General features: G+C 40.0%; 1 pseudogene; it reads left to right on the top strand.

Annotated features, from left to right (window-relative positions):
- The first annotated feature begins 13,752 nt into the window (after positions 1 to 13,752).
- LOC125162584 (60S ribosomal protein L27-like) lies at positions 13,753 to 14,162 on the top strand (annotated as a pseudogene).
- The last annotated feature ends 10,692 nt before the right edge of the window (positions 14,163 to 24,854 follow it).

Below are 24,854 nucleotides of genomic sequence, written 5' to 3' on the forward strand. Positions count from 1 at the left end.
TGCATAGTTTAACTTATTTCACATGGATTAAATCAAAACAAAATATTTGTCATTTAATGACACCTTTAATTTACTAATCCCTTGCCCTCGACTGAACTAATTATGACTTTAAGGACTTTCTGGACATATTTTCCTATACTTTTCATCAGCTAAATGGGCTAAGAAAACTGAAAAATGGAATCTTGTCATCATCCTCAATAAAGCATATTTTCATATTCACTGAGATATTGCATCTAGAATGGATACAAAATAAACTAAATTTATATGTATTCCACGATTATAAGTATTCACAAAGAAAATAATAGAAAACAAGTACTCATCAGACTTTAAAAGAATTTTCTAATTCTTGCATGTTTAAAAATAATAAATACATTTTAATAATAAATAAATTGTAGCCTCTGGTTTTAACTTTATGAAGTTATAAAGTAATTATATTAATTAATTTATATTATTAAATTATAATATATTTATTTTGTAACTAATTTGTAATTATACTAATTTTAAATCATATAGGCTTTTTATTAATTTTATTAATCATATATAATATTAATTTTAATTGAAAAATTTTAATTATGTTAATTATAAACATTAATGTATTGATATTATATTAAGTTTATATATTAAATAGAAATTTCTATTTTTATATAGAAATTTGTATATTTATATAGGAATATATAAATTATATACATTAATTATATTTATATAATTATATGATATATGTTTCTTTCCCTTGGGTACTTTACATTATCTCATTTAGTTTTCATAGTAACTCTAGAAAGAAGTTGTTATTTTTATTAATTCCTTAATGTATAGTTGAAGTAATGGAAGTTTGGTATGATAAAATATGTAGCTCGGGTCACACAGCTACTAAGTGGTAGGGCCAGGTTTTGAATTCACATAGCTTGACTCCAGGGCCACTCTTGGACAAAATGCTAAATTGGCACCTCTCTCTTCTTTATTTTCCACATCTAAATGATTTGCCAATTCTTTTCTTTTCTATTTATTGACCTAACTCCTTCTCTCCAACCCACTGGCTCTGACTTTGTTCAGGCTCTCATAAATTTTTGCCTAGATTGTTCCTTTAGCTTTCTGTTATTTCTCCTTATTTTTAGTCCTAAAGCTATAGTATAAACCTAGTAACTTTCTTGTTATTTAATACACTTTGAGGAGTAACATACAAATTAAAACTATAATGAGATTCCAATACTCCATTAGTCATCTTGGCCTGCCATAACAACATACCAAAGACTAGGTGGCTTAAATAATAGATATTTATTTTCCCACAGTTCTGGAGGCTGGAAATTCAAGATTATGGTGCCAGCAGGGTTTATTTCTGATACGGACTCTCTTCCAGGCTTGCAGATAGTTGGCCATCTCTTCACATGGCCTTTTCTCCGTGTGTGCACAGACAGAGGGAGAGCTTTCTAGTGTCTCTTCCCCTTTTTCTATGGACACCAGTCCTATCATATTAGGGTCACCCTTTTATGACCTCATTGAAATGTAATTACTTCTGTAAACGTTGTAAATCCAAATACAGTTACGTTGAAGGTTAGGGCTTCAGCACATGGATTTAGCAGGCTGGGGGTGGGGAGTGGGCAAGGCACAATTCAGTCCATAACAATTACACACATACATACCATAAAAGCTAAAATGAAAAGGATGAACAATATCAATTGTTGGAAACTGGAACAACTGGAATTCTTATATGCTGCTACTGGGACTTTAAATTAGTCCAATCACTTTGTAAAACTGGCAGAATCCAAATAAAGCTGAGTATATGCTAACCTTAAGGCCCAGATATTCCACTCCTCAGTGTTTTATCCAGTGGAAATGCATACATATACTCACCAAAAGACATATGCAAGAGTATTCATAGCAGCACAACTTATAGTAGCCTCATACTGGAAATAAATCACATGTTGGTACATAGTAGAAAGTATAAATAAATTATGGCAAATTCATATGATGGAATATTATACAACCATGATATTGAATGAACTATATCTCCATGTGTCAGAGTGGATGATGTCCAGAAACATAACTCTGGCTGATAGATGCCAGACAGAAAAGTACATATAGTAAAGTCCCACTTAAATAATGTTCAAAAACAAGCAAAAGAAATCCATTGTGTTAGAAGTTAAGCAGGTGGGCCTCCTTGGAGAGGGATGTACTAACTTGAAGGGAACAAGATGGGCCTACAGGGGTTCTTGTTACATGATGATCAAGTTTCTGGGTATCCAGCTGTGTTCAGTTCATGAACTTATCATATGTGCTTGCGGAACACTTATCACATGTGCATGTTTCTGCATATATTTTACATTTCAATAATTTTTTTTCCTAAAAAAAAGAAATATTGTGAAGACTCCATCTTACCCAAGAATAAAATCCCAATACTTTAGCCTGACCTAAAGCCCTGTGACCTGGTCCCAGGTCAACCTTTCCAACCCTATCTGTACTAATCCTGGCCTTACCCCAGCCAAAATAAGCCTATCACCAAATACCTGCAATGCATCATGTTCTTTCATGCTCTCCTCCTTCCTGAATACCATTCTCATTTCATCTAGCTGGTTAACTCCTTTTAAAACTTAGACTTCATTCTCCACCAGGAAGTTTTTCCTCACCCCACCCAACCCAGGCTGAGTTAGAAGTGCCTTCCTTGTCCTCCTTTAACATTCTATGTACTTATCACCCCTCCTACATTGCACTGTCATTTTTGGTTTATACACCTCTCTTCACTGATGAACTGTGAGTGGGTTGAGGGCAAGGCTTGGGTCCTTTATCTCTGCATACACAGCATCTAGTGCAGGGAGCAGCACATAGCAAATGCCCAATGAACAGCAAATGAATTAATAAAGAGATTAATGAAATTTAGCTTACATCTTGATTTTGGTGCAGAATATCTCTTCAGTCATTCCATCAAGAAGAGTTGAAAGAAAGAAAGAAAGAAAGAAGAAAAAACCGAATCTGGCAGCATAGACTATACCATGCCCCAAATTTAGTTTGCAATGAGTGCTTTGTTCCCCATGAACATTAATACCAGGGAAACCAAATACACATTTCTTAAAATGTATAATAGTAATACTGCCCATTCCCTAAAGACTGTCCAACTGTACAAAATGATTGCATTCCTCTGAAATATGGGTGAAGTGTTAATGTTCTTGGTTGGCTTGAAACTCAAGAAATTCCTCTCACATCTAGATTGGCCTTATTCCTTGGGTGGATCTGCCAAAAATTCCTCAGATATCCTGGTCTGGGATTTATGGACTGAGAGGTTTATGATATTTCAGAGTGTAGAATGGGCTATTGTTTTTACATATTAGACAGGTCAAGTAAATGCAATGAATGCTATGATTAGGCTCGGGGCCTAAAAAGTGAATCAAATTGACGACAGTCATTTTTCTATGCAAGTTCCAAGCAGGCTTAAACCAGGCAAAAATGCTATGTGGTGATCATATTGGACTCTCCACAATATTGCTTTCTACTTCTGAGTTTGGCCTTCAGGAATGGCTCCACAACAGAAAGCCAGAAAGGGTACTGATGATGAGGAGATTGCCATCATGACAATTCCTGGTAAAGAAGCATGTACAATGTGCAACGGAACTCACATAAATGTGACACCCAGGCGCGCCTGGGTGGCTCAGTGGGTTAAGCGACCGACTTTGTTTCAGGTCATGATCTCACGGTTTGTGAGTTCGAGCCCCGCGTAGGGCTCTGTGCTGACAGCTCAAAGCCTGGAGCCTGCTTCAGATTCTGTGTCTCCCTGTCTCTCAGCCCTTCCCCTGCTCATGCTCTATCTCTCTGTCTCTCAGTAATAAATAAACGTTAAAAAATTAAAAAAAAAAAAAAAGTGACACCTGACCTCTAACTGCTTATCATTCAAAGAGTTAAGGCAAAGGTAAAGAGATACTCATCTATCTTAAACAGGTACAATCTGGGTAGGGGACCCAACCTGCCTTCAGGGCATCTGCCCACCCACATCAATGAAAACTTCTCATCTACTCCATCCTAAGGACCTGAACTGCAGGCTTATTCATACTGTCTCTGACTCCACCCATCTTCTTGAGCCATAGCTGATTGGACCAGACATAGACATCTGACTCAAGCAGGGCCAGTCAAATTATCTCAGTTTGGAATTGAGTACCCAGCTGTGGTTAGCCTGGCTCTCCAGGAGAGGACTGTGGGGCTTCCTGCCCAGCCGTTCGGGGTGCCAAGGAGTGGAGAAGCAGAGAGAAGTGGACCGTAGGGAGAGAGAAAAGATACAATAACTATCGAGGCGGGTGGGGGTGGCAAGAAGAGAGGTCAGTTCCTGACAGCTTTCCTGTTCCTGTTTTCAATCCTCTGGAGAGATCTGGAGGCATTCTCTGGCCGAGTGTGGCCTACACCTCACGACAAAATACTGTGTTTTTCCTCATGCTGGTTTGGATGGGTTTCTGAGTCCCAGGACTGGGACACGAACGCTCTGGTATTCTGGCAAGAGGTCTGTCTTCACTCCCCCACTGCCTGTGGAAAAGGAGAGAAGGGTGCAACTGAGGCCCGCTGGGGGAGTGCACTGCGGCAGACAGTCGGGGTCCACGGCCCTTGCTGGCTGCAGTTTTAGCTGTGAATGCAGTCGGGAGCTTGCGAGCTGTGGGTTAGTGGGGGTGTTAATGTAGTTCCTTAAAAAGGGAAGCATGACACCGCGAATGATGACATCTGAGCGTCAACAACACAAAATTAAGCCTGTGGAAAATTTCAATTATGATAGCTAACACAGGAAATTGCATTTATGTATGGAAACTAAATTTAGAAGCCTGGACAGATTGACAGGATCCTTCCTAAATCCATGTAAATAGCCCATGCCAGGTGTCAGGAAGTAACTGCAGGAGCAGGACCAGCTAGGCCTGCAGGCCCCTTGGCTGTCTTCTAATAACTGAAGGAGGAAAAGGGCTTTTCTCTAGGCAAGTTAATTGCTCAGAAGTCTTATCTAACAGGTTAAGAGAGAATTAACAGTCTTTGAAAGAATCCAGTTCAAAGCTGTTCCTTTTCTCTCCCTTGCTTTGTGTTCGTAAACAAGGAAAGGGTGTGGTTGGAACTTGGATTTGCTCTGGGCAGTGTCTGTGCAGTCCTAGCTGGCTGCCAGAGGCAGGGCTGGGTGGAAAAGGAGGGTGTGAGAGAGGGTGAGGGGAACTTCTTCCCCTCATCTGCTGCGCCCCTGCCCCTCACCGTAGGGTTCTTTCCTTCCCATGCTGTTCCTCTACCTACCACTGCAGGTCCCAGTGACATGAAAACTGGAGTTAGAAGCAGAGGAGTGACATTAATGGTGGTTCAGTAGGGCAAGGACGTTGGGGTCAGGTAGACAGGTTTAAAGCCTTGTGACCACTACCAGTGCTTCTCTCAGAGCCTGACTAGAGGGGCATCTGCTCTGAGCTGTGAGGTCTAGAGAGCTCTACCTTGGCCTTCCTCATGTCAAGCTCCACTCCATGGAGGCAAGAGTCCAGTAGGTCAAAGAACATGCCCACCAGAGCCCCTATCTTCTCTAGACCATGCTCCAGGTACTGAGACACCAGAATTCACTGTGCCCATGGCCCTAAGTCTGTTTGCAGGAACTGCGCAGGCCTCTTCCCAGGCATGCCTTCCCAAGGGTATGTATCTCCTAGCTTTCAGGGTGGCTTAGGGGCAGCTGTTTGTAGACAGAACAGACAAGAAAGAGTTGGACAGCGTGTGCCGAAGTATCTGTGTGTGAGTTTCGGGGCTGGGAAGAGAAGGGCACCAGGCCAGGGACTGGGGCATGGCTCGCTGTGCACTGCCTCTTTCTGGCTCAAACCAAGAAGTCTGAAAATTCTAAATTTGAATCTGGCCTTCCAAGTTGTTATGAAGCAGGAAAAGAGAAGATATTGTATTTAACTTTAAGCTTGCTGTATAGCTTTTACCATGGAATATGGGTCTCAATTTGTATGCTTGCTCCAAGGCCCCTAAATGTTAGGAGTGGGCCACGCTAGCACTTCAACACTGTGTGACCTTAGATAAGTTACATCAGACCTCTGAGCCTCAGTTTCCTGATCTGCAGAATGAAGGCAATAGCAGTGCGGTTATTTTTACAATTTAAAAGGTAATGCATTCTATTATTGTTATGTGCCTTCTGGCAAGTTACTTAATCTCTCTGTGCCTCAGTTTTCTCATCTGTCAAATGGGAGGATGCTAATAGTACCCATATTATGGGTTGTTATTTACTGATGTATTAAGGGTCTTAGAACAGTGTCTGGCGTGTCATAAATGCTATGTAAATGCCGGTGGTTATTATTGCCTACTGCACACTATCACCACTACCACCAGCTGGCCTATTGAATTAAAGGAATACGCACAACATATGCAGTGTGTAAGTCTCAGGGAAGCACACTGATGCCACATTTTTTAGTTACTTTGAGACTTGCCTCATACTCCAGTCTCATCCTGTGCTTTCAAAATCCCTACGAGACTTCTTAGGAAGCATGAAGCCTGTTCCTGCTTCCAACTGAGACTGTTGCTTTGGCCAAGTGTAATCTGATGAATACAAACTAAGAGCCCTGTCCTGGGATAACCCTCATTCTTGTCTGTCAAAGGCTTTGAGATCCACTCAGAAAGGTGAAAAACAAAACTTCAATCTCTGGGCAGAGACACAGTAGTGGCAGCAAGTGAGGAATGGGGGAGAGATGTTGGCTCCTCTCTCCTGAGATCCACCAATTGCCATTTCTTGCTTATGGAAGTTTCTCCAGCCCTGTGCATTGGCAGGCTTGGGTTTGGGAACTAACTTGAAATGTTAATTTTGTAAATACCTAGAGAAGGCTAATCTTCCATGCAAGGGGACTTGATTACATAGGAAGAACCTACAAGCCACAGAAAGCTACAAAATGGTTTTCCAACCACCAACCCCATTTCTTTCTGCTACACAACGCTGCCTCTGCAGATCAGCAGCTCTTTCTCCTACTCAGCACTCAGGCAGCCCACTCCCCGTTTGCTTCACAGCAGCTTAAATACCAGTACTGTCCCCTGGAGTGAAACTTAAGCAGGATACCAGAGAGGCCATTAGCAAAACGTCAAGCATCAAGCCCCAGCTCCTCACCTTTGCAGCATCCTCTCCCCAAGGACCCATAGAAGGCTGGTTTTTCCTGTGTCCCTGTGCTCTAGAAGCACATTTTATCTTAGGAACATTCTATTCCTTGTTCACATAAAGACATGGGTAACTAAGAGCAGCTATTATGCATTAGCATAATACTAAGAACAATATTATACCTCTCTCAAATTATTTTCATCTAAAAAAGCCTTAAGAAAGCCGTAAACCAAAGAAGTAAGGCAATTTCAGACAACAGCAAGTAGAGGGTTTTTTCAGGGTGGGGTCTTGGGGAACGGCCTATTCCAACGTGCTTTTCATGTCAGAATCCATCTATTCAGCTGAAATGCTTTTCTCCCTGTGCTTTCAGGTATGCTGTTAGGATTTGACTCCGCGAGTTCATTGGCGTCACTGTGGTTTGGGGTGGTTGCACAGCTATTCCCCAGGGCCTATGAGCAGTGTCCACTGAATCCCTGAGGCCATGGTTTCCAACAAGGCCTTTGCTTTGGAATTCCCTTCTCCTTATGGTCAACAGCTTTGAGTTCTACAGACAGTCATGGAATGGTGCCCTGACCACCTTTTATTTGCATTTGGTGGTTCTGACACATACACGCACTCCTATATTGTAAGAACAGAACCATTTTAACATGTTGAAAATGTGAGAGTGAGGGAGAGCAGTGCCACGGTGCTAAAAATGAGGGTCCTTGCTTTGATTGGCTCGAGTGGTGCCTTTGTTTTTAAGATAGTATTTGATACGGGATGTAAACATGTTAAGTTTGTCCATGCTATGCTGAACAAACCCAGCAGTCAATTGTAACGTCCTTGTGATGTTTCTCAAGGGAGGTAGTTGCTACGTGTGACTAGTAACCAATTTTTTCCCCCAAGAGTTAAACATCTGAGCTATTTAAATTTCTCTGCAAAGTATGAAAAGCAAATTAAGTAATCATGGCACAATCACTCCAAACAAAAGAATGAGGAGTGCAATAGTTGTTTGTTTGGTTTTTCTTCTAACTGGTGCGGTCGTTGGGGAACATCAAACTTGATGGCCAAAATTCAGTCAAAATCTCTAGACATCCGACGTTTATAGGAGATAAACAATCTCCCTTACAGATGATTAGCTAGGATGAATATCCTTGTGGTATAATCCAATCAACATGTACTTGACTGCTGTCTGCTGCGTGGTACAGAATGAGTGTGTAAGTCCAGGGCGTGGGAGACCACTGTCGAATGTGTTATGGGTGTGTCCATGAAGCAGCAGAAATATTTTTCTCAACATTCTGTTTATGAAGTCCTAGTTCACTGAATAGCTGCTAAGGAGTGGAACCAAAAGATGTGATAGTCAATATGCTTCATCCATAAGACCTAATTTTTAAATAAACTTATCAGTAGCACAATAAGCCATATTCTATGCCAGCTTTTCTCTGCTTCAGAGAAGAGATGTTACGAGTTTATTTCTCACGACGGGAAAGTTTTTATTTCACTGCAGACGTACCTTTGTTTATTTGTAGAGCTGTTTCCTATTTTTTTCTTATCAAAATATTTCAGTTGTAGCTTAACAAATCAAGTAGGTATAGTAGGTTCTGTCCCAACCAAGTCAGATGAGTGTTTTTAATCACAGTCCTGAAGCAGATCCACTATGTTAGCAATTACAGCACGTTAAAAAAATAAAAAGAGAAAGTATTTTTGTTCCAGTGAGTCTCTCCTGTGGGAAAAAAGGCAGATGGAAAGAATAGCAATGATGAAACAAAATTAATATATCTATATTATATAACCACCAAAAAAGCTGTCATGCAACATTGCTGTGTTTCCTTTTACAAGTAATGTGCATTTTTTTCTTTCAATGTGAGTTTATCCTGGAGTCCACAGCAGTTTAACCTTAAAGGCATAGGATAGATATTGATTTCTGCCCCTTTAAGAAGATTTTTATGTATGTCTGTCTGCACAGTGCCATTATGTGTTGACTTCATAGTTTAACACTCAGAAAGTGTGTTTGTTTCCCTATTTCCTATTTTTTGGCTGTATGTGTTTATTTCTCCGTTTCCTATTTCTTGGCTGTGCTGGGGGCTGGGGGTGGATATCTCACTTTTGCCCTCCTAGACCGCCTACATGTGTGAAATCAAATTCCCAGCAAATGTATTCTAACTCCCTATGAGCAACATATGAAAATGTTTTATTATTGGAGACTGAATGTATTCCAGTTTGCTGACAAATCCAGCTCTGGGGTCTCAAAAGTTGGAGATTAATTTTTCTTTTGTCTCTTTCTATGAAGGAGTCACTAGTATTGAACAAGAAGAAAAAATGTGTTACTTTTAGGCCAGAGGAGTGAGTGTGGCACTTAGAGGAGGTAAGAGAGTTAATTGTGTGTCCTAAATTGAGCTGGCGGCAATGTACCTAGTGAATCCAGTTAACTAATCTTTAATTTTTGTACCAGGCACAGGGCCAGCACGTCCACTTAACTGGGATAGATGATTAAGAAGAATGTTGCAAAAAAGCTGAACATAAGTCACTATCACCAAATATAGGTGTCTCTGAAGCTGACAATCTTGCTCCTACAAAATGCAATGACATGATCCAAATTGTGAGAAAAAGAATCCAACTTGGTTGGGATAGGAAAGACAAAGCAAAAACAAAACAAAACAAAAAACAACTTTGGCCCAGAAGTCATTTTCGTTTGGAAAGATTTCTGAAGATTGAACTTGGGCCGTCAGTGCATCTGACAATGCAATCGGCAGACTGCCAACAAGAAGCCACGGAACAGAACCCAGAAGCTCGAGGTGGGAGAAAATTCAGTGGACAGAGTCTATCTTCTGAAGATGCTCTTCTCGGAGCTTCTTGAGACTTTCCAGAGGCATGATTTCCAAACTGTGTTTAGCTATAGGGGGGGAAAAGAAGATTTGGCCAGCTGTAAACACTGGATTTCATTATCTGCACCCTATTTCCAGCTTCAGAACAATTTCCGCTTCTACCTTATAACCACCCCCCCACAGCCCAGTCCAGTAGTTTAAGAATTTTGTCTTAAAGAATCTCAACATAGTTTTTTTTTTTTGAAAGAAATTTACCACAGAGAAAACATTTTTTGGAAAGACACTTTCCAATTATACACACAGTGTCCAGCATACATGTTATAAGCATATGACATATTTATGCATAGAGATTTGAATCAAGTAGGTGCCTTGCTCCTATTCGTTGTATGGAAAGTTCAAAGAGAAGGATCTATGTATGGCTTTCTTCTAGTTAGGCGTATTCTTTGGAGCACCTGTCACAGGGTGTTACTTAGGTGCTTCAATTAACTAGACGAAATAATTATTACACCTCCAGAAAACAAATGGCTAACTTATTTAACATAAAAATGAGTGTTACAAATCAATAAGAAAAATATAATCCTGTGGAAAACAGGCAAAGGATAGATATAGATAATTCGGGGTGGGGAGGTAACCTTAAAAAACAGGAAATAGACATACAAAAATATACTTAACCTTGCTTATAGTTTAAAAATTCAAGTGATAATGATAAGGCAAGTTTCACTTCCCATTGGCAAAGATCAAAAAGGGTGTTGGTGGGGTACCTAGGTGGCTCAATTGGTTGAGCATCCAACTCTTGTTTTTGGCTCAGGTCATGGGATTGAGCCCCTCGTCAGGTTCCACACTGAGGATGGAGTTTGCTTGAGATTCTCTGCGTCTCCCCCTCTGCCCCTGTCCCCTGCTTGTGCTCTCTCTTTCTCTCTAACAAAAAGAAAAAGAAAAGAAAAAAATGGTGGTGGTAAAACCAGGAGAAGATGTGAGGAAACAGTCACTTTCCTCCATATTTGTTGAGTGTGTTAATTGATATGTTTTGTGGTGGCAGTTTTGCAAGGCCAAAGTTGATCCAGAAGCTTTACTTTAATGAATAGAATCTATGAAAAAACTTACAGACATACACAAAGACAAAAATGTATATGGATGATGGTTGCAGAATCATTCCTAAAGAGCTAAAAGCTGGAAACAAACCACTCACTGAAAGGAATGAGGTAGACCTACAGGTACTCACACAGAAAGCGTTCCAAGAAACAGTAATAAGGAAAAAGGACCAGTTGCAAAAAATGATGTAGAAAATGATTCCATTTTTGTTCTATGCGAAGGAAAAAAATGTAATGGCATATATACTAAAATGTAAATACTGGTTATTTCCGGGAGTTGGCATTTTGGGGAGCCTTCCATTTCCACCTTACGTATTTCTATCAGATTTGATCACAGATGAAAGGTAAAATAAAAATAGTTTTAAAAAATAACAGTACAAACATCACTTCTGCAGTTTTCTTGCCAAACATGTTAACTCTGAATCTAAACATGAGGAAACAACCACATAAATCCAGACTGTGTGATATTCTGCAACATAACCAGGCGAGACTCCTCAAATTATCAATGTTATGAAAAATGAAAAAAAGACTATTCTAGATTAAAAATAACTAAAGACAACCAATAACTAAATGCAATTATGTGATCCTTGATTGGATCCTGAATGTATTAAAAAACATTATAAAGGACCTTTTAGGATACAGTTGCCTTGGTGAATCTCAGTGAAAGCATAGTCTTTCTAGAATTATATTCTGGGAAATGCTAGTATAGGAAATGCCCCATTAACTGAAATGTATTGTGCCCCTCCATGCTAGATTTCCCATGGATATATTATCTCATTTAATGTTTGTTACTTTTTTAAACTTAAAAAAATATGTTTATTCATTTTTGAGAGACAGAGACAGAGCGTGAGCAGGGGAGGAGCACAGAGAGAGGGAGACACAGAATCCGAAGCAGGCTCCAGACTCTGAGCTGTCAGCACAGAGCCAAATGTGGGGCTTGAACCCACGAACTGTGAGATCATGCCCTAAGCCAAAGCTGGGTGCTTTACCAACTGAGCCACCCAGGTGCCCCTAATCTTTGTTATTTATTGAAGAAAAAGCTGATTTCCTTTTGAAGCAAAGACTCTATTACTAAGATCCCTGAGGGATACTAATATATTCAATTCTAGAATATCTTATCTGGTTTATAGAGTTCTGATCAGTGCTTAGATGCCAACTAGGATTTATTACAAAGTTGGGGAATATCAGAGCTGGAGGGTATCTCTAAGGTTATATCAACCTCATTGATGGGATCAACCTTTAAAATTTTACAAATGAGCAAAGGGACCCAGATAGGCTAGTGACTTAGTATAGTCAGAGAACTGGTTTTGGAAATCTTGCCCCCAAGTGTAATATTTCTACTATAAAACCATTAAGATGTATATAACTCTTGCTGAACATCAACAACAGAGTAGACATCATAATGGCCTGCCCTGAGATGGGCCCCCTCTGCAGAGAAAGAGGCCTACCACTTGTGGAGGAATTGCATGATAATCCTCAAGGAGCAAAGAGCCTCAGACTCCCAGCACTGTAATAATGCAGGCAGTCTGCCGAGTCCAGGCTGAACCAAGACATGACCTTTGCTTGACTTTTTTATTACATAAGAAAGCACGAGGAGTTCAGGCCAACACTTTTTTCTCCCTAAAAAAAAAAAAAAAAAAATACAAAAGAAAAAAGAAATGACTGCTTATGGAAGATAGATAACAAGAATCCCAGGTCCTTTACTTCTCTTCCTGATAAACGTTTTCCCTCATAGCACATTCCCAGCAGGACTCAGCCCATCTGGTAAAATGATGGGAGAGAGATTAAATCACTTTCCCTTTATAAAATGTGTGTACCTCTTTGTAACTGGACTAAGACTCCAGATTTACATTCCCTATTTCATATCTCTCTCTGAGAATAATCTCCTGACCTGCACAGTGGACTTAAGAACACCAAAAAGCTCTTCTCTGACTGGTTTATCAGGAAAATCATTCTCCTGATTGGCTTATGCCCACTCCTCAGGGGCCAGTGGAATGTTCCACACTGGTGATGGTGAGGCTATGACTTCTCCTTGCAGTGGGCCAGGTACGGGGCGGGGGGGGGGGGGGGGGGTGGGGGGGGGTGGGGGCAGAGAAGCCAAAGGGTTTTAGAGGGCACATGGAGTGGCAAAGGTGAATAAGGCCAAAGTCTGTAGAGGTAATCTGAGTGTAAATAGTGGGAAGAACACATGCAGTGTGAAGTCAGGAGGCTACTGAGATCGGAGTTGCTAAGTTAAGGGTTTGGAACTGAATGGAAGTGGGCTCGTAGCACAGGCAAGAGGGTCTCCTGGAAGATAGCCCCAGATTGCAGCTGGCAAGTGTGGCCTGCCGTCTGTGGTTGGCAGGGCCTGGTGTTTTGAAGTGGTTGAAGTTGCCAGGATCTGTGGACCCAGACAGGCCACTGGCCAGTGAACAAAACTAAGAGCACCAGGGTCTGAGTTGGGGTCTGAAGTGAAAACTGGATCTCCATAATCAAAGAGGTCAACAGGGTGTAAAGTCAAGGACAAACCCATTGTTAGTCCAATAAGCATGTTTGGCAAATCAGGGGAGGAGCAAGAATGCGAGTGTGGAGCCCGAGAGAGCAGGAGGCCATAGTGGTCAATGTTGGAGGAGTGCAGTCCAGCACTGGGGCAAATGGGCTGGAATGATGCCAGGCCAAGGAGTGGACAGTACAGCCACTCTTCATTCTGTTTCTGTGCTCTGAATGAGATGTGTCTTGTGCCATTTAAAGTACCACCAGAGCTTTCTTCTAGAGGCTCGAAGATGGGCAAGTTCATCTAGATGGCATCAAGATGGGCAAGTTCATGAAACCGGGGAAGGTGATGCTGGTCCTGGCCAGTCACTACTCCGGATGCAAAGCAGTTATCATGAAGAATGTTGATGATGATACCTCAGACTGTCCCTACAGCCATGTCTGGTGGCTAGAATTGACCGCTATCCCTGCAAAGTGACAAGCTGCCATGGGAAAGAAGGAAATCATCAAGAGGTCAAAGATCAAGTCTTTTGTGAAAGTTTATAACTACAATCACGCATGCCCATAAAGTACTCTGTGCATATCCTCTTGGACAAAACTGTCGTCAACAAGGATGTCTTCAGAGACCCTGCTCTTAAATGCAAGGCTTGATTAGTAGCCAAGGTAAACTTCCAGGAGAGGTACAGGACCGGCAAGAACAAATGGTTCTTCCAGGAGCTGAGGTTTTAAATCTGTTTTGTTTCAGTCATTAAAAATACACACACACAAAATGTACCACCAGAATGACTGTAGTTAGTAATACAGTATTACATATTTGAAAGTTGCTAAGAGAATAGATCTTAAAAGTTCTCATCACAAGAAAAAAAAATGTAACTGTGAACAGGGACAGATATTAACTAGACTTATTGTGGTGATCACTTTGCAAAATGTATTTGCATGAAATCATTATAATTTCATTAAAATGAAACTAATATAATGTTATATGTCAATTTTACCTCAATTAAAAAAAATTACTACCGGTAACTTTGCTTGCTCTATTTCCTTCCAATTAATTGAGAGTATGAAAGAGAAAAGAGAATTTTGCTTATGGGGAAGAGTATGTTTGTGTTGACAGAAAATACTATTGGGGACTTCCAGAATTTCAAACACACAGGCATTCCTAAGGGAATATGCTGGGGCAGTAGGAAAGAGGGAATGTGGTCAAAAGGACTGTTCCATGATCAGCCATATTGAGTTCTCCAAGTAACTGGTTAGGGATCCATGGGTGTGGTTGAGGTGCTCTCTTTAGAAAAATTCTATGAGAATGCAAACATTTTGGAGCGGGTAGGTAACATTAGCACACTGGAGAGTTCTAACAGCTCAGCTCAGACACATCTATGCTTATGCCTGGAGGGAATGGAATGAGGCCACTAAGGTGCTGGGAAGGTCAGGTTCCCAGCACAGAAGTCTGGGGACACTGGCATGGACAGGCCAAGGGAGAAAGGGAGTGTGAGCTGTGGGGATGCTCCAGCATCTGAGCAAAGAGGAGGGTAGGGAATGGGGTCCATTTTATGGGATGCCAGTGTCCCTATCTATACTCCAACTTCTACCACACTGGGTCAACTTTTGTCTATTTTGCACGTCGGGTTTCTGTGATTTTCTTTTATTTGGCTTTAGACCATTTGAAAACCATCACCTTATATCCACAACACTAAGCACCTTCTGTGTTCTTAGCTGTGTATTGGATGCTATCTTGGTTTATTCATGTGGGAGCTTCTCTTCAAGGTGTTCACAGTCTCTCTGGAAATCCCAATTTTATGTAATGGCAACAAGAAGAAAACAAAATAGGGTAGGACTTAAGTTCTAAGTGATGTGTTGGGGGTACAAGTGACTCATAGTTTTGAGGGGAAAAAAAGGATCCCTGGGTTGTGGGGGGTGAGGACCCATGTCAAAAGTTATAGAAATTTCTACCTGAAAAAAGTGATATTTGAGCTGAATCTTAAAGAAGGAGAGGATTTGAATAAGTGAGGAAGGTATGTGAGCTATGAGAATAGCATAAACAAAGGTATAGAGATAGGAATGTTCAAGGCCAGTTTGGGAAACAATAAATAGAGAAAACATATGGAAGACTGACAGTGTTTTCCACTTTTTAAATTACTTATTCAGACAGTATCCTGAGCAAGAACAATTTCCTGTGGTTTATAAATAGGTCCCAGTTATTTTAGTACAACGTAATGCTGATGATCATTCATGGAATGTTCCACAGAGACTTCAGTTTTCCAAGGACCAGGAGAAAATGTATAAATGTGGAAGGAATGGTCCAGAACATGAAACACCATGAACAAAACCTAATACAAAGTGTGTGCAGAAACTTAGTGTTCCTAGCCGGGTACTTGTCTCCTTCACTCTTTCTCACTCCTGGATTTGTTTCTAATTTATGATGCAAAGTGCCCAAGGCTTAAGATGACATGCACCTTTGGATATGAAAGAGCGAGAATAGAAATTGGGAGATAATAAAACAGGCACCAGAGATGAAGTCATTTGTCTGAGCTCACAGGGTGGGTGGTGCCAAGGTTACAATTCAGGACGCACATCTTGAGTCTCCTTTCACCCAAGATTTCCTACCCAATTCCAACACCAAGAAGCCACTAGAATGGTACAGAATCCCAAATCCAGTGGTTCCTAAGATGAGAACGTTTTTATAAGGCTGGTATGTTTCATAGGCTGGGGATCCCAGTTGCCCGTGCTTGAGAAACATTTCAATGTATATGTCCATGTTATGGGGTATGCAAAAGAAAGAAGATATTTATATTAATTAGGTTATGGGTGGATTTGTATTTTATTGCAATTAGTTAGCATCATTTTCAACTTTCCTGTGGGGTTCTATTTTCAATCTGTTTCACTAGCATTTGTATATATATATATATTGTTCATTTTGGCCTAAGAAAGATTATGAGTGAATACCGTCTTTTTATTTGTGTTTTTCCTTTGGGTTCCTCTTACTGTAGACTCCGGGCAAAAGAACTGATGGTTATCCTAAATAAGCTACCTTCCAATCAGAATGCAGTGGTAAAAGAGGGAGTTTGAACTTTACTCACAGCTTCAAGTCACTAAAATTAAATTTTACAGCAACAGCAGCAGCAGCAGCAAAGTATGTTATTATGAAAACTTTCTTAGGAAAAATATCCAAAAGTCGATCTTGTCTGTATCTGAAGAGATCCCCGTCAAATGTCTCCAGAAGTATGAAATAACACTACTGTCAGTGATCCCACCAGTTTTTGCAAGAACTCAGGGTTGTATTTAAGCCTTTACCCGCACCCCAGCTCTCTAAATAAGAATGGATGTTATTAAATCTCCCTCTTGTTCTTAGAGCTGGGTCATTTTATGGGGGTAATAAAATCAGCACCGATAGCATTTCTGGCCATTCCAATAATCATCCTGCAGATTAAAAAAATACTCATAGAATTGAATTAAAAAGGAAGCTCCATTCAACTTATCAAATGTAATAACAATTGCCTACAGAAATGACCTTTGACATACAGAATTTGTAGCCGGTAAAAGAGTATTATTTTCACACTGTGTTTAAGATTTGCAGAATACTTAAAAAAAATTTTTTTTTGTTTATTGATTTTTGAGAGAGACAGAGACAGAGCATGAGTGGGGGAGGGGCAGAGAGAGAGGGAGACACAGAATCCAAAGCAGGCTTCAGGCTCTGAGCTGTCAGCACAGAGCCTGACACAGGGCTGGAACTCATGAACTGCAAACTGTGAAATCAAGACCTGAGCCAAAGTCAGATGCTTAACCAATTAAGCCATCCAGGTGTTCTGCAGAATACTTTTTTAATGACAAAGGTTTTATACTTGGTTTACTCATGCCATACATGTAACTTTTACATTTCATGAGGCAATTTGAAGGAAAGGGTGAAGGTATTCTTTTTGAGTGTACTCTCTTTTATAGTAATACAATAGCAATATCAGATTATAAATTAAACCACCAGCTAATCAGAAGTTAAGTTCACGGGCATAACCTAAAAAGCATACCCTACATATATTTTTTGGTTCCCAACACTGCAACATCTTTACCTTGGGGTGTGAAAGAACTAGAATAGAAATTGGGAGATTTCTAGCTTAGAAATCAAATCAGGTTTTCCCATTTTGATACTTAAACCAAGACAAAACAAACAAACAAAAAACCCACAAAACATTCCAGTCTTCTGAGATATGGAAGTTTAGATAACTTATTTTCTGTGCCATCCTCAGAAAGTAAGATTCATGTGCCCTTCATATTTTAACATTATAGATCTGTAAAGAGTGCCTGTATGCCCAGCTGATCAGGAAACACATCTTTCCTTCCTTTCTCCAGTATGTTCTATTCAGGCTTTCCCAAACCAGTATACCTCCCAGCACTATTTCCACTGAATATGACTTGAACAAAGGGCTTGGAAGTGGTGGGAGCAGAGTGAATCATGGTAAGTCTGTGATGCAACATCTACCTCTCTATTTATGAAGTATGGAAAGTATATTAAAATCTGCAATTAAATTGAGGTCTAATTTTGTTTATCTTAGCATTTCCCAAGTTTAGTTGACCACAAACCCCATTCCCCTCTAAGCTACGCACTAGTATTCTATGGGCTGTGTTTGGATAAACGTTAGCCTGGGCGCAGGCACTGGTTTTCATTCACATGCCAGCCTCAGGGATCTCTTGCCACTTGCTAGCTAGCAAGTTACTTTCCCTCTCAGAACCCTAGTTTCCCCATCTGAATTCTATCGAAAATGATATCTATCTCACATGTTTTTTAAGGTATGTATGCTCAATAAATATGTATCTCCTTCCATTTACAAACAAGGCAGTATAAATCTTTCTGTGTTTCAACAAGCATTCCAGTATCCTCTCTAATAGGGCTTTTTCCAGTCTCATTTCCTAAGAACATGGAGAAGTGTTAACACTGCTTTAGAGTCGGACTCTCTAGAATGTAATCTTACTGTGTAACATTTGACTTAAGTTGACTTATCAACTCTCTCTGTGCCTCAGTGTCCCCACATGTAAAATGGGGATAATTTTAAGCAACTGGTACTTGCTTCACAGGGTTGAGAAATTTAAAGGCTAGTATTGATAAAGCAATAAGAATAACACCTAGTCTAGGGTAAGCATTCACTAGTCTCATTAAAACTACTAGTAGTCTTATTTTCTAATCATACACTGTGCTGCAGCCACAGTAGGCTCCTTGCTACCCAAAGATACCTGATGTTTTCCCATATTCACAACTCTTGTCTTTCATCTTTTTTCCCTGGTGAAATCTTATCCATCCTTCGAGGCCCACCACGAATGCTGCCTCCTTGATGAAGCCTTTCCAGATTTTCCCTAACCAGGTGACTTCCTGCTCCAAGGGATCCGATGCTGAAAGGGGCTTTGTAATCTCCTCCTGGCTCTTACCATGTTTGACATTGCATTCAATGAGTTTTATATTCCTAGAGGCATGCACACGCACACACACACACACTCAGCATCCAGCCGTGTGATCTAGCTGGTACAATTTCAGGCAGGGAAGCAGTAAACCTAGACTCTGGCCCCACTCTGTAACCCTGGGGAAGTCACTTTACAGGAGCTTTGATTTCCCCTTAAAACAGTGGGTTGGATTAGGCCAGCTCTAAAGCCTCTTCTACATCTATCCTTCTGTAAGTCTAGTGTGCACCCCTTGGGCAGCCCTCTGTAAGCCTGAAGAATTTCAAGAGAATAGAAGGAACAAAATTTGAGCCAGAAATGTCTGATTAGAAACGCTTGCACTGTTTATAAAAGAACACAGACTGAAACAACCCAAATAAAAAAAGTGTGGCATAAAATGGAATACTGTGCAGCTCTAATAACAACAACAAAGAATAAGGAAGCTTACCATAAGGAAAGCTACTAAGGAAAGATCTCTAGGACGCATGAAGTGAAAAAAAAAAAAAAAGCAAGGTGCAAACAGTGTTTGTAGAATGCTCCTTGTTTTACGGAAAAGGGAGAGAAGTTATAAGAATATATATTTGATTTTGGTTATGTATGCCTAAACGGACACTGGGCAGGTGCCCTGGAAGAGTACATAGAAAAAATTTTTAAATGGTTACCTATAGGGGCACCTGGGTGGGTCAGTCGTTTGAGCGTCCGACTTTAGCTCAGGTCATGATCTCACGGGTCAGAGCTCAAGCCCTGTGTTGGGCTCTGTGCTGACAGCTCAGAGCCTGGAGCCTGCTTTGGATTCTGTGTCTCCCTCTCTCTGTCTCTCCCCCCACTCATGCTCTGTCTCTGTCTCTCTCTCTCTTTCTCAAAAATAAATAAAAACATTTAAAAAAATAAAATGGTTACCTATAGGAAATGGGCTGGGGTTTGGGACTGGTGGGAACAGGGTGAGAATGAGAATTTCAATGCATTCCTTTTAAAACCATTTGATCATTTACTTATTTATTTATTTATTTATAATCTCTACACCAATGTGGGGTTTGAACTCATGACCCCCAAATCAAGAGTCACATACTTTTCTGATTGAGCCAACCAGGAGCCCCTACCATTTTTATTTTTTAATTATGCAAATGCATTGCCTATTTGAAGAAAAAGTTAAGAGAAACCTCTGATTGTGACAATGTTTAACAAAAACAGATGTTTATCCTATTTGCTTATCTTCAGTTTTCAGTGAGGCTAGGGTCGAACTAAGGAATGATGTACTAATTTATTGCTGTACCTTTGTACTGAGATATGAATCCCTGTGGCATACTTGCCATTTGAAAGGTGAAATTTTGCCCATTTGGATATTCTCGAAGGTTTCTTCTCAAGCCAGCCACCTTGATTCCCCAGTTCATGCCACCTGATGCAGATAGATGCTCCGCAGCCAGAGGCCTCCACCCACCTGGGAGGTAGCTGGTAGTTAAAGGAAAGGCCTTGGGCTGCAATATCAGCACCCCTATTCTTCCTGGAGGATCTGGGAGAATTCAATTGAGGAGGAAGGGAGGGGGCAAACTAGCAAATTCTCAAATCCTCATGGAGGGCAAATGAACAGAGGATCAGAGGACTCAGAGAAGGCTCTGATTCTCCTTTTAGGAATGGTTAAAGATGGGGTGCCTGGTGGGCTCAGTCAGTGAAACATGCAACTCTTAATCTCAGGGTTGCAGGGTTCAAGCCCCATGTTGGGTGTAGAGATTACTTTAAACGATTAGATAAATCCTTTTTAAAAAAATTTTTTTAATGTTTATTTATTTTTGAGAGAGAGACAGAGACAGAGCATGAGCAGGGGAGAGGTAGAGAGAGAGGGAGACACAGAATCCAAAGCAGGCCCTATGCAGCACAGACCCTGATGCAGGACTTGAACTCACAAGCTGTGAGAGCATGACCTTAGCCAAAGTCAGATGCTTAACCGACTGAGCTGCCCAGGCACCCCAAGATGAGATAAATTCTTTTAAAAAAGTGGGGGGAATGGTTAAAGTGATCACATCTACACTCCAACAGCTATGACACAGTTCAGGGAATGTTTTCAGATAACTTTTCCAGCTTTCCCAAAAAATCTATCTATCAGATGGTGCAAACCGTCCTCCCCAATGGGTGAAATCCCACGTTCTTCTCAAATTTAGGTAACCCACCACCTTAAGAAACTTAGACCTATAAATATTTTTGTTTCTACCACAGAGTCCTGCAGCAATTAGAAATCCAATGTACGACATTCTCAGATTGCTGTGGTCCAGGGTCCCATTTGGAGAGAATCCTGAGATTAAATTACTTGCAGCTGAGGCAGGCCCACGTTTAGCCAGTATATATTGCATCAAACCCCAGCACTCCTGCTTGGTTACTCCTGGGAAGGCTTCAGAAGAGCTTTTCAAAGCAGACCTCATAAAAACAAACACCCCCACTACGACCCCCATCTTCTGTCCCCTTAAAAAAGCAAACAACAATACCGCTCTGTTCACCAAACACAGGGGGATTTTCTGTTTAAAGTATCTTTTCTTATTTCATATTGGCAGGACTTGTTAAGGAACCGATGGCTTTCAAGTTGCATGAACTCTGAAACAAAAACATATAAGAATCCAGGTGCTTAAAACTTCCTCAAACTTAGATACCTCCTTACAACCTTCATCTAAAAAAAGTCTTTTTAAAGTTTTATTAAAGCAATTTCAGTTAAAAAAAAAAGGTGCTTTTGGCCCCATATTTTGACTCATTATGTTTGAGTGTAAAGCTAGTAAGTAAAATGTCATAAGATCCTATTTCCCTTTTCAGACTTAGAAACAAACTTAGAAACTTGGTGTCAGATCTGAGTTTGAATTCTGTTTTCATCACTTACTAGCTGTAAGACCTCAGACAAGTAACCCAACCTCTTTGTGCCTCAATTTCCTCATTGGTAAGATAGAGTAATAAAAGTACAAATACATGTAATAAACGAACAAGTAATAAATAAAATGAGTATGTGTACTTAGCGGAGTGCCTAGAGATATATGTGAGTGACAAAAATAACAGTGTTAAAACAATAACAAAAAATTATTATACTTCATATCTCATGTAGGGGAAATACTAACTGAAATCAAGCAAATACAGTATTTCTTCATTTTTGTGATTCTTTACAGGCTCCAGTTTCAGTCTTAAATAAATGCTTACCATTAAAATTGAACTCTTGTTTACTCTCTCCTGCGTATAAAAGAAAAAACCCAAGAGAAGAAAACAGCCTGCCAACCATGAGAAGCAAGCAAGGAAGGAATTTCATTGCCTCCACAGCAAATGTTCAGATAGTCTGAGTGTTTTATTGTCATGCCCTGAGACACGGCATTTATGCTGCGGCTGGGCATCCCCACCTACTGAGAATCTGAGGGCCCAGGATGGGAAATGAGGACACTCCAACATCAAAAGTATGATTGGGGGGCAAAGTGGATAAGATCTAATCACTCAATCCAGACAGAAGAACTTCTCCTCAAACCAGTGGCATGTTAAACTTTTCTGACCTCTGTGGGGAAGTGATTTTTCTTCTCTTTGTTCCTCACCCATCAGCCTATGAATTTCTGCAATTTCTCAAATGAATTCTAGGCATGAATCTAGCCCACTTCTGGAATCCTTTACATAGGCTGGCAAACTATGTCACGTTGGGGGGTGGGGTTATCTTGAGGCAATGCCTCTCTGTCATTGCCCAGGTCATCTTTGGACTTCTGAAAGAATGACACCAGTCATGAAAATATTAGCCATGCCTGCCTTCTGCTCACAAGGGAGCACCAAGGCTTGCCACCCACACATACCAAGGCCATTGTGATGGAGGCACTATGGAAAGCCTGGAAGTTGGAGATTAGGCCTCACTTTGGATTCTCACTTGGTAGCATATTCCAAACTCTAGTTGCTTTTCTTCAGTTTTCCTCAGCCTAAATAGGGAGGATGCCAATAACTGGAGTCCCCATTGACAATACCTAGAACAAAGTTATCCAATAGAAACATAATGTGAACCACATATGCAATTTAAAAATTTTGGGGGGATGCCTGGGTAGCTCAGTTGGTTGAGCATCCGACTTCAGCTCAGGTCATGATCTCACGGTTCCTAGGTTCGAGCCTTACATTGGACTCTGTGCTGACAGCTCAAAGCCTGGAGCCTGCTTCAGATTCTGTCTCTCCATCTCTCTGTGCCCCTCCCCGGTTCATGTTCTCTCTCTCTCTCAAAAATAAATGAACATTAAAAATATTTTTAAATAGCCATATTTGAACAAATAAAAATAAATGGTAAAATTAATTTTAAAAATAGGTTTTATTTAATCCTTCATAGCCAAGATAATTTCATAGCAACATAAAACAGATATTTTAAAAATTGAGATATTTTATATCCTTTTTTTTTTAACTAAGCCTGAACCTGGTGTGTATGTAGACGTCACAAAATTTACAGTTAAAGCAAGTACATTCGAATATCCAAGTTGTTCCAAATACAGTTAACATTTTTCTGATAACTCAAACCAAGAACTGATTTTTAAATTTAAATCTCAATTCATTAAAATTAGGTAAAATTGACAAGCACTGGATATTGTATGTAAGTGACAAATCACTAGATTCTACTTTTGAAACTAATATTACACTGTATATCAACTAACTAAACTTGAAATTAAAACTTCAAATATTAAAAATTAAGTAAGTAAGTAAGTAAGTAAAATTAGAAATTCAGTTCTCTGTCACTCCAGCTACATTTCTAGCGGCTATTATTGTATGAGACACTGCAGGCTGAGAAAATAAAGAAAAAGTGCATGATGTTTTATGGAGAGGTCTTCTGCTGCTACATCCTCAAGTGCTATATGCCAAAGGGAGGGTCCGATAACTTTTTCTAGTTTGTTCCCAAAACAATACGGACTCAGAATCCCTTTAACATTTCTGTGGTGGGATAATTAGAATCAAGCTGTCTGAAAATAAGCAAGTGGAATAATCAACTTACATATATGAGAGGTACATGGTGACAAACCCTTTCTCAAGTCATGCATTGTAGGAAAGTTTTAAAGAATATGCAGAAGCCTATTCACCAGATGGGACAAGTGGTTGGTTGGTTATTGAAAAATAATGTTAAATGAGAAATAAAAAAGATTTTCACTTTTGAATTATATTTTTTTTAATTGGGGTGAAATCCAGATAACCTAAAACTAACCATTTTAAAGCAGACATTTCAGTAGCATTTGGTATAGTCATTATGTTGTGTAACTACCACCTCTACGTAATTCTAAAACACTTTCATCGCCCAAAATAAAATTTCATACCAATTAGGTATGAAATTAAGTATACCCCATTCACTCCCCTGCTCCTCTCCCAGTCCCTGGCAACCACCAATCTGTGTTCTATCTCTGTGGATTTACCTATTCTGGATATTTCATATAAATGGAATCATATAATATTGACTTTTTGTGTCTTTTTTTCCCACATTATAGCATGTATCAGTGCTTTATTCCTTTTATGGCCGAATACTCTTCCATTGTATGTATATACCATATTTTGATTCATCCATTGTTGGACATTTGGGTTGTTTCTACCTTTTGACTATTGTGAATAGTGCTATTATGAACATCTGTGTACAAGTGTTTGCGTGATACCTGTTTTCTGGACTTTGGGGCATATAGTTGGGAATGGAACCGCTGGATCATGTGGTGATCCTGTTTAACTATTTGAGGAACTGCCAAACTCTTTTCCACAACATCTGCACCACTTTACATTCCCACCAGCAATATATGAGGCTTCCATTCCTCTACATCTTGCTGAATTTTCTTTTCATTCATACTTGTTATTTTCTTTTTCTTTTTCTTTTTTTTTTTTTTTAAAGTAAAGCTATGGCCTAAATGGGTGATGAGCATTAAGGACGGCACTTGTTGGGATGAGCACTGGGTGTTATATGTAAGTGATGAATCACCAAATTCTACTCCTGAAATTATTATTACACAACATGTTATCTAACTAGGACTTAAATAAAATAAAAAAAAA

This window comes from Prionailurus viverrinus, chromosome A3 (genome assembly GCF_022837055.1).
Source record: "Prionailurus viverrinus isolate Anna chromosome A3, UM_Priviv_1.0, whole genome shotgun sequence".
In the NCBI taxonomy this organism is placed as follows: domain Eukaryota; kingdom Metazoa; phylum Chordata; class Mammalia; order Carnivora; family Felidae; genus Prionailurus; species Prionailurus viverrinus.